The sequence below is a fragment of the Crinia signifera genome, chromosome 19 (assembly GCF_055691185.1).
Source record: "Crinia signifera chromosome 19, ASM5569118v1, whole genome shotgun sequence".
NCBI classification, from domain to species: Eukaryota; Metazoa; Chordata; class Amphibia; order Anura; family Myobatrachidae; genus Crinia; species Crinia signifera.
Window position 1 is genome coordinate 46568154 of NC_139226.1, and position 14468 is coordinate 46582621.

Sequence of the window (14468 nt, forward strand, 5' to 3'; positions counted from 1 at the left end):
ATGTATATGTGTGTATGTGTGTATGTGTTTGTCGGGTTGATCCTATTAACCCTGAAGGTTGCGGATGATTTGCAGAGTGCGAATCATGACGACACCGGGTGCACTTTAGATGGGCTGAATTCGCTCCTTAGGGGTGTGAGTAAATTTCAGTGAATTCGGCACTGCGAAAGGTGCGAGTTAGGGTTAATTCGGGTGCCGTTTTCAGCGTGAAAACGGCAAATGAACGGCAACTCGCACCCTTTGGGGTTAATAGGATCGACCCATTATATATATATATATATATATCGGGAGGAGATGTTCTGCGTGAGCAAAAAATCAGAGTCGGCACTCTCCAGTAGAAGTATAAATTTTTAGTAAACGAAATACATCACAAATGCTCCAAAAATCATCAACGTTTCATGGCCCAACCGGCCATTTCTTCAGGATGTGGGCTGCGGGTAAAGGTGTGCAGGTGCCAGGGTAGTGCACCTGCACACCTTTACCCGCAGCCCACATCCTGAAGAAATGGCCGGTTGGGCCATGAAACGTTGATGATTTTTGGAGCATTTGTGATGTATTTCGTTTACTAAAAATTTATACTTCTACTGGAGAGTGCCGACTCTGATTTTTTGCTCACGCAGAACATCTCCTCCCGATATTGACTTTGTCAGTAAGGCACCCCCACAGCTGTTACCCTTCCTCCAGAGTGCCAAAGCTCTTTGTATTTATATATATATATATATATATATATATATATATATATATATATATATATATATATGCGCGACAACACCCACTGTTTATCCCAAACGGGCAGTGGGATTGAAAGGCGGCACTCCACAGGCTTAGAAAAAAATCAATTTATATATGTGCAAAAAAGTGAAACCTTAGGACAATGTTTCAAGACCAATGCAGTCTTTTCATCAGGTCCAGTTACATGAATGATGAGTGCACAGGCGATAAGCTTATCGCCTGTGCACTCATCATTCATGTAACTGTGGTTTCACAAATCCGTGGAGTGCCGCTGTTCATTATCGGGGAGCAAAATTTATAGTTACGCCACTGACCGCGGCTACAGGAACATGGCCGCCTCCTGCATGAGGACATGCTCACCAGCATGGGATGTGCAAGTCCCGGCCGGATTCCTGGCTTTGGTCTGCACACTACAGTGTGGCCGCGGCAGACGCCATGTGATGTCATGACACCGTCACTGCTGCCCCACTCGTGCGACACATACTCGGAGGACGCAGAGGCGGCACCGTAAAGTAAAGGCAAAGAGGGCAGAGGGAGCCACAGCAGTAGAGAACTGACCCGGGCCTATGGAAGGCAGGTGTCCTGTAACTATGTATTGAGTGTTATAATGGGGGCCAGGGAGCTGCCTGTGGTGTCCTCGTATAATTATACAGGGGGAGCAGCCTGTGATGTCCTGCCAAGACCCCACAGGCTGCTCCCCCTGTATAATTATACCAGGACAGTCTTGGTCTAATTAAACAGGGGGAGCAGCCTGTGGTGACCTGCCATAATTATACAGAGGGAGCAGCCTGTGGTGTCCTGGTGTAATTATACAGGGGGAGCAGCCTGTGGTGTCCTCGTATAATTATACAGGGGGAGCAGCCTGTGGTGTCCTGCCAAGACCCCACAGGCTGCTCCTCCTGTGTAATTATACCAGGACAGTCTTGGTATAATTATACAGGGGAAGCAGCCGGTGGTGTTCTGGTATAATTATACAGAGGGAGCAGCCTGTGGTGTCTTTTCAGTTTATGCAGAGGAGCAGCCTGTGGTGTCTTCTTGTTATTATGCGGGGGAGCAGCCTGTGATGTAAGGTATAATTATGCAGGGGGAGCAGCCTGTGGTGTCCTGGTATAATTATACAGAGGGAGCAGCCTGTGGTGTCCTATTCTGTTATTTGAATATAAGGGGGCAGCCTGTGGTGTCCTGTTATTGTTCCTATACTGAGGAGCAGCCTGCGGTGTCCTGATATTATACAGGGGAGCAGTCTGTGGTGTCCTGTTATTATACAGGGCAGCAGACTGTGGTGTCCTGTTATTATACAGGGCATCAGTTTGTGCTGTCCTGTTATTATACAGGGGGAGCAGCCTGTGCTGTCCTGTTATTATACAGGGGGAGCAGCCTGTGCTGTCCTGTTATTATACAGGGGGAGCAGCCTGTGCTGTCCTGTTATTATACAGGGGGAGCAGCCTGTGCTGTCCTATTATTATACAGGGGGAGCAGCCTGTGCTGTCCTGTTATTATACAGGGGGAGCAGCCTGTGCTGTCCTGTTCTTATACAGGGGGAGCAGCCTGTGCTGTCCTGTTATTATACAGGGGGAGCAGCCTGTGCTGTCCTGTTATTATACAGGGGGAGCAGCCTGTGCTGTCCTGTTATTATAAAGGGGGAGCAGCCTGTGCTGTCCTGTTATTATACAGGGGGAGCAGCCTGTGCTGTCCTATTATTATACAGGGGGAGCAGCCTGTGCTGTCCTGTTATTATACAGGGAAAGCAGCCTGTGGACTCATTAACCCCTTACCGACGCAGCCTGTTTTTGCCTTCCTGACAGAGCCCTTTTTTTCAAATCTGACATGTATCACTTAAGTGGGGATAACTTTTTTTTGCTTTTACTTATCCCAGTGATTTTGAGATTGTTTTCTCGTGACACATTGTACTTCAAGTTAGTGGTAAATTTTGGTCGATACAGTCTGTGTTTTTTTGTGAAAAATACCAAAATGTCGTAAAAAAATGGAAAATTTTGCAATTTTCAAAATGTTAAATGTTCTGCTTGTGAGACAAATAATCATACCACTCAAAATAGTTAATAACTAACATAGACCATATGTCTACTTTATGTTTCCATCATTATTTCAACCTCCTTTTAATTTTTTTGGACACTAGGAGGCTTAAAATATGAATAGCAAATTCTCAAATTTTCAAGAAAATTTCAAACACTGATTTTTTTAGGGACCAGTTCAGTTCTGATGTGACTTTGAGGGACTTGTATGTGAGACACCCCCATAAATGATGCCATTTCAAAAACTGCACCCCTCACAGTATTCAAAACAGCATTTTGGAAGTTTGTTAACCCTTTAGGTGTTTCACAGGAATTAAAACAAAGTGTAGGTGAAATTTCAAAAATTCATTTTTTTAGCAGATTTTAAATTTTAATACATTTTTCTAAGGAACACAGTAGATTTTACTAGAGAAATGTGACTAAAAATTGATTCCCCCAATTCTTTTGTTTTCATAAATATCCTATATGTGGCCCTAGTGTGCACGTTGACCAAACCACAGGCTTCATAATAGAAGGAGCACCGACTTGATTTTGGAGCCTCCTTTTTATGAGATTATTTTTTAGGCACCATGTAGGTTTCTAGGCACCATAAGATGCTAAAAGTTAGGAACCCCCCACAAGTGACCCCATTTTGCAAACTACACCCCTCAGGGAATTCATCTAGGGGTATAGTGTACATTTCAAACCCCCAGGGGTTTCACCAATTGTGGTACAACTGGGCTGTGAAAATGAAAAATTTAATTTTTTACACAAAAATGCAGTTCTGGCTCAAAATGTTTCATTTTCACAAGGAATGAAGGAGACAAAGCACCCCAAAATCTGTGCCCCAATTTCTCCCAAGTACGGCAATGCCTCATATGTGACCAAAAAATACCATTTGGGTGCATGGCAGGACTCAGAAGGGAAGGAGTGATATTTGGATTTTGCAGCACAGATTCTGGTGGAATGAATGGTGGGTGCTATGTCGCATTAGCAAGACCCCCGAAGCACCAATACAGTGGAACCCCCCCCCACAAGTGACCCCATTTTGTAAACTACACCCCTCAGGGAATTCATCTAGGGGTATAGTGTACATTTCAAACCCCCACGGGTTTCACCAATTTTGGTCCAACTGGGCTGTGAAAATGAAAAATTACATTTTTTTACACAAAAATGCAGTTCTGGCTCAAAATTTTTCATTTTCACAAGGAATGAAGGAGACAAAGCACCCCAAAATCTGTGCCCCAATTTCTCCCGAGTACGGCAATGCCTCATATGTGACCCAAAAATACCATTTGGGTGCATGGCAAGACTCAGAAGGGAAGGAGTGATATTTGGATTTTGCAGCACAGATTCTGGTGGAATGAATGGTGGGTGCTATGTCGCATTAGCAAGACCCCCGAAGCACCAATACAGTGGAACCCCCCCACAAGTGACCCCATTTTGAAAACTACACCCCTCAGGGAATTCATCAAGGGGTATAGTGTACATTTCAAACCCCCAGGGGTTTCACCAATTGTGGTACAACTGGGCTGTGAAAATGAAAAATTACATTTTTTACACAAAAATGCAGTTCTGGCTCAAAATTTTTCATTTTCACAAGGAATGAAGGAGACAAAGTACCCCAAAATCTGTGCCCCAATTTCTCCCGAGTACGGCAATGACCAAAAAATACCATTTGGGTGCATGGCAGGACTCAGAAGGGAAGGAGTGATATTTGGATTTTTCAGCACAGATTCTGGTGGAATGAATGGTGGGTGCTATGTCGCATTAGCAAGACCCCCGAAGCACGGTGAAATGATTAACCTAATAATCCATAGATGTGTGGTATATTTTAAAGCACTCCTTCATACATAGGCCGGGTTTGTCGGGGCAAGTTTCACAGTGGAAAATAGTTTGCTTTCGTATTCCCTTTTTATAGCAAACTTTGCACCTTTTTTGTGTCCTGCCCTTTTTTCCAGTGGAGGGGATTTCGTTAGGAAAATGCTGCCCTGATACAATACGGGGGCCAGTACTAGAAGTACTGGGGCCAGTACTAGAAGTACTGGGGCCCTCTGCCTGCTGGTTCCCAAATATTAGGCCCTTTATGACTTCCTCTTGAAAGTGCATAAATGTCCCCGTCTGGCTGGTAGAACGGAATAGTACGTAAGCGTTATACAGTGCCATCTGGATGATATACACGGCCAGCTTCTTATACCAGATTTTTGTTTTCCGCAGGGCACTGTACGGCTTCAGTACCTGATCTGAAAGATCCACTCCGCCCATGTACTTATTGTAATCAAGGATACAAATAGGTTTTGAGGTGTGGGTACTGGTACCTCGTACAGGGACGGAGGTGGTCCTGTCTCCGTGAATTGTTGTCAGTATAAGGACATCCCTCTTGTCCTTATATTTGACCAACAACATATTTTCGGTGCATATTCCCCTGCTTTCACCCTTTCTCAGTAATTGGGCAACGTGCGTTTTTGGGAGGCCTCTTTGGTTCTTGCGCACAGTACCGCAAGCTGCTGTACCTCTTGAACCAAGGGCCTTAAACAGGGGGATGCTGGTGTAAAAGTTATCCACATAGAGGTGATAACCCTTATCCAGGAAGGGGTGCACTAAATCCCAGACAATCTTTCCACTAACACCTACGAGGGAGGGGGGGCATTCTGGCGGTTCAATTCTTGTGTCCTTCCCTTCATATACCCTAAACCTGTGGGTGTACCCTGAGGTACTTTCGCACAGTTTATACATTTTTATGCCATACCTTGCCCTCTTACTGGGAAGGTACTGGCGGAATTTAACCCTTCCTTTAAAATGTATAAGTGACTCGTCTACACAAATTAATTTTTGGGGGATGTACATCTCAGCAAATTTGGCGCTGAAATGATCAATGACCGGCCTGACTTTGAATAGCCGGTCAAAGGTGGGATCATCTCTGGGTGGGCACTGTGCATTATCGTTGTAATGCAAAAATTTAAGGATTGTCTCAAAACGAGTCCGGGTCATGGCCATACGATGAAGTGGGGTGCTGTACAGAACATCTGTACTCCAATATTGCCTAATTTCTGGCTTTTTAACTATGCCCATATGTAACACCAGACCCCAAAACGTCATCATCTCTACTGCATCTACAGGGGTCCACCTAGCAAATGATGACGTGGGGTTTTGGGCAATAAACTGCTGGGCATATAAATTACTTTGGTCCACCATTAAATTTATAAAATCATCAGAGAAAAAGACTTTGAAAAAGTCAATTTCTTTGAGGCCTGTACTATCAAATTGGATTCCTGGGTTGGCCAAAAACTCAGGAACCTGGGGCTCAAAATTGTCTGGTGGTGGGGTCCATATGAGATCAATCATTGGGGGGGGGGGTCTCAGCTGCTCTACGGGGGCGTCTTTGAGGGGGTCCCTCATCACTAGAGGAGGAAGAGGAGCTTAAGACAAATGCCAATTCATCGCTTACTTCACTGGCTGTGTCAGTGTCAGAGGCAAGAAGGGCATATGCCTCCTCCGCTGAAAACAGTCTTTGCGATGATTGGGACATTTTTATTATTTTTAAGTGTAGTGTATAGTGTAGGGGGGGGTACAAACTTTATTTCAACACGGGGGGTATGTAGTGTGTATGTAGTGCTTTAACACGTGTAAGTTAAAAGAAAAAAAAAAAAAGCTCCTGCGCCAAAAATTGAGCACAGATGTTGGTCAGTAACGTCCGTCACTGATCAGCGCTCAGCGGGCACAGGACACCCACAAAAGCACCGTGGGTGTAAAAACAATTTAAAAAAAAAATCCCACAGCACTCTCCAAAAAAAAAAAATTTTAAAAAAAACTGCTGATGAGGCAAAGGCAACAGAAATTTGATAAAAAAAAAAAATATTAGATCAACCCTGTGCCAAAAATGCTGATCAGTGATGTACGTCACTGATCAGCGCTCAGCGGGCACAGGACACGCACAAAAGCACCGTGGGTGTAAAAACAATTTAAAAAAAAAATCCCACAGCACTCTCCAAAAAAAAAAAATTTTAAAAAACTGCTGATGAGGCAAAGGCAACAGAAATTTGATCAAAAAAAAAATATTAGATCAACCCTGTGCCAAAAATGCTGATCAGTGATGTACGTCACTGATCAGCGCTCAGCGGGCACAGGACACGCACAAAAGCACCGTGGGTGTAAAAACAATTTAAAAAAAAAATCCCACAGCACTCTCCAAAAAAAAAATTAAAACAAACTGCTGATGAGGCAAAGGCAACAGAAATTTGATAAAAAAAAAAATATATTAGATCAACCCTGTGCCAAAAATGCTGATCAGTGATGTACGTCACTGATCAGCACTCAGCGGGCACAGGACACCCACAAAAGCACCGTGGGTGTAAAAACAATTTAACCCCACAGCACTCTCCAAAAAAAAAAAATTAAAAAAACTGCTGATGTGGCAAAGGCAACAGAAATTTGATCTAAAAAAAAATTTTTTAGATCAACCCTGTGCCAACCCTGTGCCAAAAATGCTGATCAGTGATGTACGTCACTGATCAGCACTCAGCGGGCACAGGACACCCACAAAATCACTGTGGGTGTAAAAACAATTTAACCCCACAACACCCTCAAAAAAAAAAACTGCTGATCAGTGATGCAACACTGATTAGCAGTGAGGGGCAGCAGGCACACAACTGTGGGTGCAACCTGACAGGGTATATATAAAAAAACAAAACCCTGCACCCCAAAAAAGGTGCTGATCAGTTAGGTGAATCAGCACAAAAGGGAGGCAGCAGAGGGCAACAGATACAAAATTATATCACACAATTTCTGACACAATGACGCTGCTGCAGCAGCAGCAGCAGCAACACTCGCACCAGGAAGTCACAGGAGCTGGCAGCACGGATGCCACCAACGCTGATCAGGTCAGTATAGGGCACAGATGGGCACGGAGACCGCTCTGCACGCTGTTCCTGACCGGAATGGCGGCTGCAGAGCTGTCTCCAGTATTTTCTATGTGGTGTAATGGCTGTGATTGGTCCGTCGTTCCGACGGACCAATCACAGCCTTTTGGGGGCAGGTGGGGTGAGGTGGGGTGACACCAGTGTCACCCTTACACCCGGTGGTGATTGGTGCTGTACTTTACAGCACCAATCACCACCGATCCTTGTGTCACCGGCGAACGTTATTCGCCGGTACACAGAAAACGCTGTAATTGGCTGTTCACATTGAACAGCCAATCACAGCGATCGCCGAAGGGCGGGGGCAGTGATGCCCCCCCTGGGCAATGAGGGAAGATGTCTGCTGTCAGGGACAGTTAAATGGCATGACGTACATTTATGCCATGTGTCGGGAAGTACATCCCGACCATGACGTAAATGTACGTCAAATGTCGGGAAGGGGTTAAAATGGAGGTTTTTCGGTAAAAAAAATATGTATTAATAAAAAAAGATAATAATACCATGACAGGCTGCTCCCCCTGTATAATAACAGGACACCAGAGGCTCTGGTGTCCTGTTATTATACAGGGGGAGCAGCCTGTCGTGGTGTTATTATCTTTTTTTTATTAATACATATTTTTTTACCGAAAAACCTCCATTTTAATGATGCGCTGTTACTTATGGGCCAGTGCTCTGGACTTGCCCCCCAGGCTAAAAGTTGCCAGCCAGCCCCTGGTCATCTCTGTATCAGAAAGTGGACTGTTTGAGAGATTGAAAATTATTTTGCTTTGCTTTTCCCTCTTTTCTTGGTTTTTGAGGCCCTTGAGCCACTGGCCACCTCTTCTGATTGGTCGTTGGTAACCCCGTTCCTATAATGACTGCTTTTTAAATGTATGTAGCTATTGCTATCTACTTTTTTATTATGCATATACATATCAATAATTTGATTATCAGACCAACTACTAGCATCCAAGACTAAGTCTAGAAACAGCTTTATCCTGATCAATATTAGAAGTGAATTTTAAGTTGTAATCATTATCGTTAATATCCACCATAAACTCTTCAAATACAGACCTATTGCCCTGCCACACGATAAGTATGTCATCAATATAGCGTTTAAAGCATTTAATATGCTCTTTGTACTTAATTTTAATAGCTATATTATTTTCCTTCCATTGGCCCAAATAAAGGTTTGCTGAACTGGGTGCGTAGGGCGCCCCATGGCAACCCTACAATGTTTACTTTTTTGTCTATGTATATTTGTTCTTTATATGCTTATTAGTTATATTATGTTTGTGTTGTGTTTTTTAATAAGTATGTGATTATATATGTTTGCCTGCAATCAGTTTCTGGCACACATCATGCGAGCAGCCATCCTTTGGCTGAAGAAAAGTTAAGGAAGGGTATACAGGGGGCTGGCGCTTGGGGACGCCCAGCGTTTCCTGGGAGCGTGCACACAAAAAATAGTGGCTGCACCCATAAAAACGCTGGGCCTCCCTATGCGACCACAGGCGAGTCGATGCCTGCACAGGGCTAAACCACTAGCTTGAAACGACTACCACAAGTGACTACCACAAGTGACTACCACAAGTGACTACCACAAGTGAATTACTCTGCACTTCTGACTTGGGTGCAATTTGGGTGTGAGGGAGGTATAGAAGAGTGGAAAGGGATTGTGGCCCCAAAGGGATTGTGGTGCCTACTCAACTGTGTACCACATATGTGAAATGACCATTTTATATACAATCATCTCTGGAGTAGCGATACAAAGAGAAGAATTTATATATAAATCCTAATCTCATACATTAAATAAATTCAAGGGTGCATTTACCAGTCTTTGTCAAATATTCTTTATTTTAATCATCATAATGGCAGGAATCACATCCACATCTTTTTGGTCCTCTGGACCTCTGTCAAGATAAAGGGGTTATTTAATTTGATCTGTCCCCCGTGCGTTCGCAAGGGGGACCAATGTAGGCACAGTGAACTACACTGCGAACTACAGTGCGGGAGGCGACGGCGGTGGGGTGCATAGCCCATTGGAATGCACATCATTTCATGGGCGTTCCCATGGAAACACTGGGCATTCCCATGGTAATCAGCTGGTGATGCGGGTGCTGGGGGCGGACATCTGATGTTGTCTGATGTCAGCTGCCGCCTGCTTCCCGCACAGGGCGCTCGCAGAGGTGTCTCTGATCTGCGAGCGCTGGAGAAATCATATGATGGTCACCGCAGCTGTGCGAGGGATCGCGGAGTGCGAGGTTGGGGTGGCCGGCACTGCGAGCGGTGTTTAGTCCACATGCAGCGCTGCGAATTGTGTGTGAACCAGAATAAGGTCCAAGGTATCTTGAAATATTACGCTAGGAGGTTAATTAGCATATGACTACCTATGTGAGAATGTACCAGGGTGCAGTCAAGAGTCTCCCAGACCCCATAGTAATAAAAAGAGGTTGGGCCATGAGGCCACACCCCTTGCCACAAGGATATGCCCATTGGCATGAGTCCATGCCCTCCTTTTGCCAGCATACGTAGAGGGTTAGTTTAGATGAGCACCCCTAATCAGAATTTAGACAGTTGGGATACCAGGGTCGGTATTCTGACCAAGCGCATTCCGTAATGGCTCAAATTCAAAAGTTGGGCAGTATACGGCCGCTGAAATGTATTGTAAAAACACTCCCAACGTCTCTGCAACAGATGTTCCTTCACATGGTAAAATGCAAGAGAAATATAACTCATTAATACACACTTCTATGGCGAGTAGTAATGTAATAATTCTATATTCCTAACTAGGCCAGGTATCAGAGCAGAGAATTAGACAGGGACAAATCCAGTTAGAGTTGGGGCTCTTGCTCTATCCATGAACCATTATATTGTACAGTACACAAGGGACCGCAGCACGAGATAAGGTCGACCCAATGAAAGTCGACATACATTAGGTGTACCACTAAGGCCAACAGGGCTTAGGTCAACACCTGAAATAGGTGGACATGATTAAGGTCAACACAAGCATTAGGTCGACAATGGGAAGGTGAACAGTCAAAAGGTTGACTTTTTTTTTTCACGACTTGCGCCAACAGGTGGTATCTCATACCCTACCATCCGCTACGGTGTGGAGGGAGAATATAATAGTGTGCTGAGTGCAACGAGGCACCATGCCATAAGTATGGTGAGCGCAGCATCTCCGCGGTACACTTAGGCGATTTCCATGTTGACTACGTTGACATTTTGTGAAAAATCATTCTTCACCTAATTCTTGTGTCATCCTTCCGACCCTGTCGATCTTAGCCATGTCCACCTATTTCAGGTGTCTACATAACCCTTATCGACCTTCAGTGGTAAACCTAATGTATGTATGTATGGCCTTCACTGAGTCAACACTATGACCAATACCCCACAGAACAGCAGCGCAGTAATTATTTGCATAACAATCATCGGGAGCGAAACGATGTGTGTTTTGATCATGTCCAAGCAGCAGCAGCAGCTCAGCTCTATGAGAAGTGGGCGTGATCGCGCGTCACGTCACGGTGTGGGCGGAAGCGTCGACATCTTGTTGCAGCTCTGCCAGCACTCCATCTTCTTCCTCTTGTTCTGCATCCGGAGGTGAAAGGGCGTAGGCTCCGGGGCGTCTTTTGCTGCTTGCTGCTGCTGGCCGTATAGCGGGGACACCAGAAGGGAGGCCCTGGCCGAGTCAGGCTGAAGTAGAGGCCGCCACCATAAGTGTCAGGAAGCAGGGGAGGGACTGACAGCTTCCCCAGCCTGCTCGCCGCCTCACACACAGGACGGAGCAGCAGCTGTGAGGTAACAGGATAGTGTCTGCCAATCATTGTGGGCTTCCCCTGTATCTGATGTATGAGCCCTGCTTAATTCTAATGCTCACAGATCTGTCCTACTAATGCTTCCCAAGGCTGAGCCCAGATGCACCCGCATTGCCTGATCAGTGGCAATGTCAGCCCATCGTGCATGTCCCCAGCCACACAAGGAGTGTCCCCACAACCTCCTCCTCCCTGCATACACCTACGCCTGCTGCTGCAATGGTGCATATGACAGGCAGGGAGCCACCAGCATCCATGCTGCCTGCAGGAAGGCAGATCACATACATACATACATGCAAGCACACATCTGTGCATGTAGTATGGTAGCTGTGTGAGCCTGCAGATGGGGAGGCGGTGTGATCTGTCAGAGCTCCTGTCCCACCCAACATGTGCAGAGCTGCCAACATTGGATGTATATCATTCCTGAGCCTGAGGGCTCTTTGCTGAGCTCCACTACATTGATTATTATCATTTATTTATATAGCACTAGCAAGTTCGGTTGTGCTTTACAATTGGGAACAGTGTAATTAAACAAGCCTGGGTATTGACAGGCAGATCTGAGAGGGAGGGCCCTGCTTGCCAGCCTGCAATCTATAGAGCACACATTCAGCCCAGTATGAGACACCAACCGTAAGGCGGATATGATCAGATCTTAGTCATGTTACACATAATCCACAATATGTAATGCATCCCGCAGGATACAAGCCAACAGCTGCCATGAGAGTAGTTATATGTATGTTTGACAGCAAAGCAGAATGCCAGGCCCAGGCGGTGCTCCATGTAAATAAGGTATTGTTGGCAAATCCATATGGGTTGTCTAATTCATAGCTCTTTCGCTGGGTACATAGTGGAGCGACAGGGATTCTTTCCAACATTGAAATTAATCCCCATCAGCCCAGGTACACACTGGATCGTTGTTAATGGAGGATGAAAACGATCACCGTTCCGATGCGCCTGGATGTCATATCGCTCAGTGTGTACCCAGCTTTGCTGTAGCTCTGTACGAACATTTATTTAGTTTTGACAGACTTTTGTTGGGTACTGTAGATCTCGTCTCTAGCAATGCATTGCTCAGCAGAAAACAAGGATTGCAGGAAATGGGACTATAGCTGCCCGTTGGACAGAATTCTATGTGCTGGCTTGGATTGCATCATGTGGTTTTAACAGCTATTGGGGAAGGACATTTAAAATGTGTCCTGCAAATAAAAGTACATGTGCTGGTGCACTTAGATTTCTGATTGTAGACATGTTTCTTTTTTTATATATTTTATTTAGCTTTTTTGCATCTGTTTAGAATTGATTATATTTACTTTTGGAGATGGATAATGGTAACGGGTATAGCTCTGGACCATGGTGTTTGCTTCCGGTCCACATGCCCAAGCCCCGGGAGTGAACGATGAGTTTTACACTCGCTGGGGCGTTCACTCCAGGATAGGCGGGCAAAGAGCAGACACGGGACCATCCAGCATTCTAAGGGCATGCCCACAAAAATGCAGGCATACCCCTGCGATCACAGGTGTGTCCATGCCGCCTTGCGGCTGATGTCACATGACGTCGGCACCCGCCACAATTTCGGCCCATGTCCTACCAGGATAAAAGTAAGTATAGACATACTTTATCTACAAACGGAGGTAATATCCATCGATGGTGAGTGACCATTGATTGATTTTTTTTCCCCTCTGTTTGGCGCATGCAAGTAGATGTGTAAGCGTACATATCCACTCGCATGCTAGTGCTCAGTGTGCAGTGGGTGGGGGGGGGGGGGCCTTGGATGTGGCTGGGGGGCAGCATTTACTTGCTCTCTAGGCAGCGAATATATGCTGCCTAGCGAACAGGTCTGAATCGGGCCCCATGTTCTGTGCATTAATCGGCTTTTAGTTCTGTGGTTATACTGAAGGTGTAGGGAATATAGTTGTCTGCATTTATTTATAATTCGAGAAAACTAGGGGTTATTGTTACATGGTATGAGTTAGAGTTGCTCCATGTTGCCTGAGACCTCTGTATTGGAAGCTCTCTAGGGAGCTGATTCTGAGTCGCATCTTTTGCTAAGCTCGCGTGCACAACTTTATGCCAGTGATGGTAAAAGCCCCTCCCCTTGTGTACAAGCGATCGTCTCACTGTGCAAGCCCACTATGGGTGTGTCTGCAGTCACGACCAATGGGATGTGCACCAGCCACATGTCACTGCAGAAACTCCATCACAGTATGGTCTCCAGTGTACACAATTAAGTATCTGAGCGTGCAAACTCACAACCTACCCATCATACGTGACCTCTGTGCTCCTATTTAGTCTCCTCCCCGTGCCCTCAGCCAAAAAGGTCATGCGACTGTAGGCAGACCCTGTCAGACGCACGCACTGCGCCGGTTTATGTGCAGTTGAATGCAACTCCCAATAAGCCCCCGCTTGTCTTGGATTTTAGGGGTGATTCAGGTTGGTTTGCAAACGCCTTCTTTAATGGACAAAACCATGTGCACTGCCGGTTGGGCAGATGTAATGTGCAGAGAGAGAGTTACATTTGGGGGGAGTTATTTGTGTCTGTGCAGGGTAAATACTGGCTGCTTTATTTTTACACTGCAATTTAGATTTCAGTTTAAACGTACCCCACCAAATCTAACTCTCTCTGCACATGTTACATCTGCTCCACCTGCAGTTGCTTTTTGCAAGCCAACCTGTGTTAGGCCATTTATCCTGTAGACTCAACCTGAATAATTCTCACAATGCACAGGCAGACTTTACTGCAATAATCTAAATCCCTCAGGTGTTTATACATAACTAAATGTAGTCACATGGCATCTGATTATCTACTCGCTTATTCTTTACCAGCAGTACAGCGGTAAGTCAGGATAATGTGTCTATATACTGTATATCTCCGGAAGGTTGATTGAGGGATACAAAGGTCTAATTTTTGTAGGTTACTGTACTACTGCCCCTGTCTCCTAATGTTCTGCTAAAGTGCTTGGTAACTTCCAGTCTTTCATGCTTAGTGCATCATTGTTGGCTTATCAGCGATTCCCTGT

General features: G+C 45.3%; 1 protein-coding gene across 8 annotated transcripts in view; it reads left to right on the forward strand.

Annotated features, from left to right (window-relative positions):
* The first annotated feature begins 11210 nt into the window (after positions 1–11210).
* LOC146042478 (epsin-1-like) overlaps positions 11211–14468 on the forward strand; it is a 91248-nt gene continuing 87990 nt past the window's right edge. For 3 of the 8 annotated variants that reach the window (XM_083162477.1, XM_083162476.1, XM_083162475.1), the window contains exon 1: positions 11212–11437. The gene's annotated coding sequence lies outside the window, so the exon portion shown is untranslated. Of the gene's footprint in view, positions 11438–14468 lie in introns of all 8 variants that reach the window. The other 5 variants (XM_083162473.1, XM_083162474.1, XM_083162479.1 and 2 more) reach the window with 3 other exon arrangements.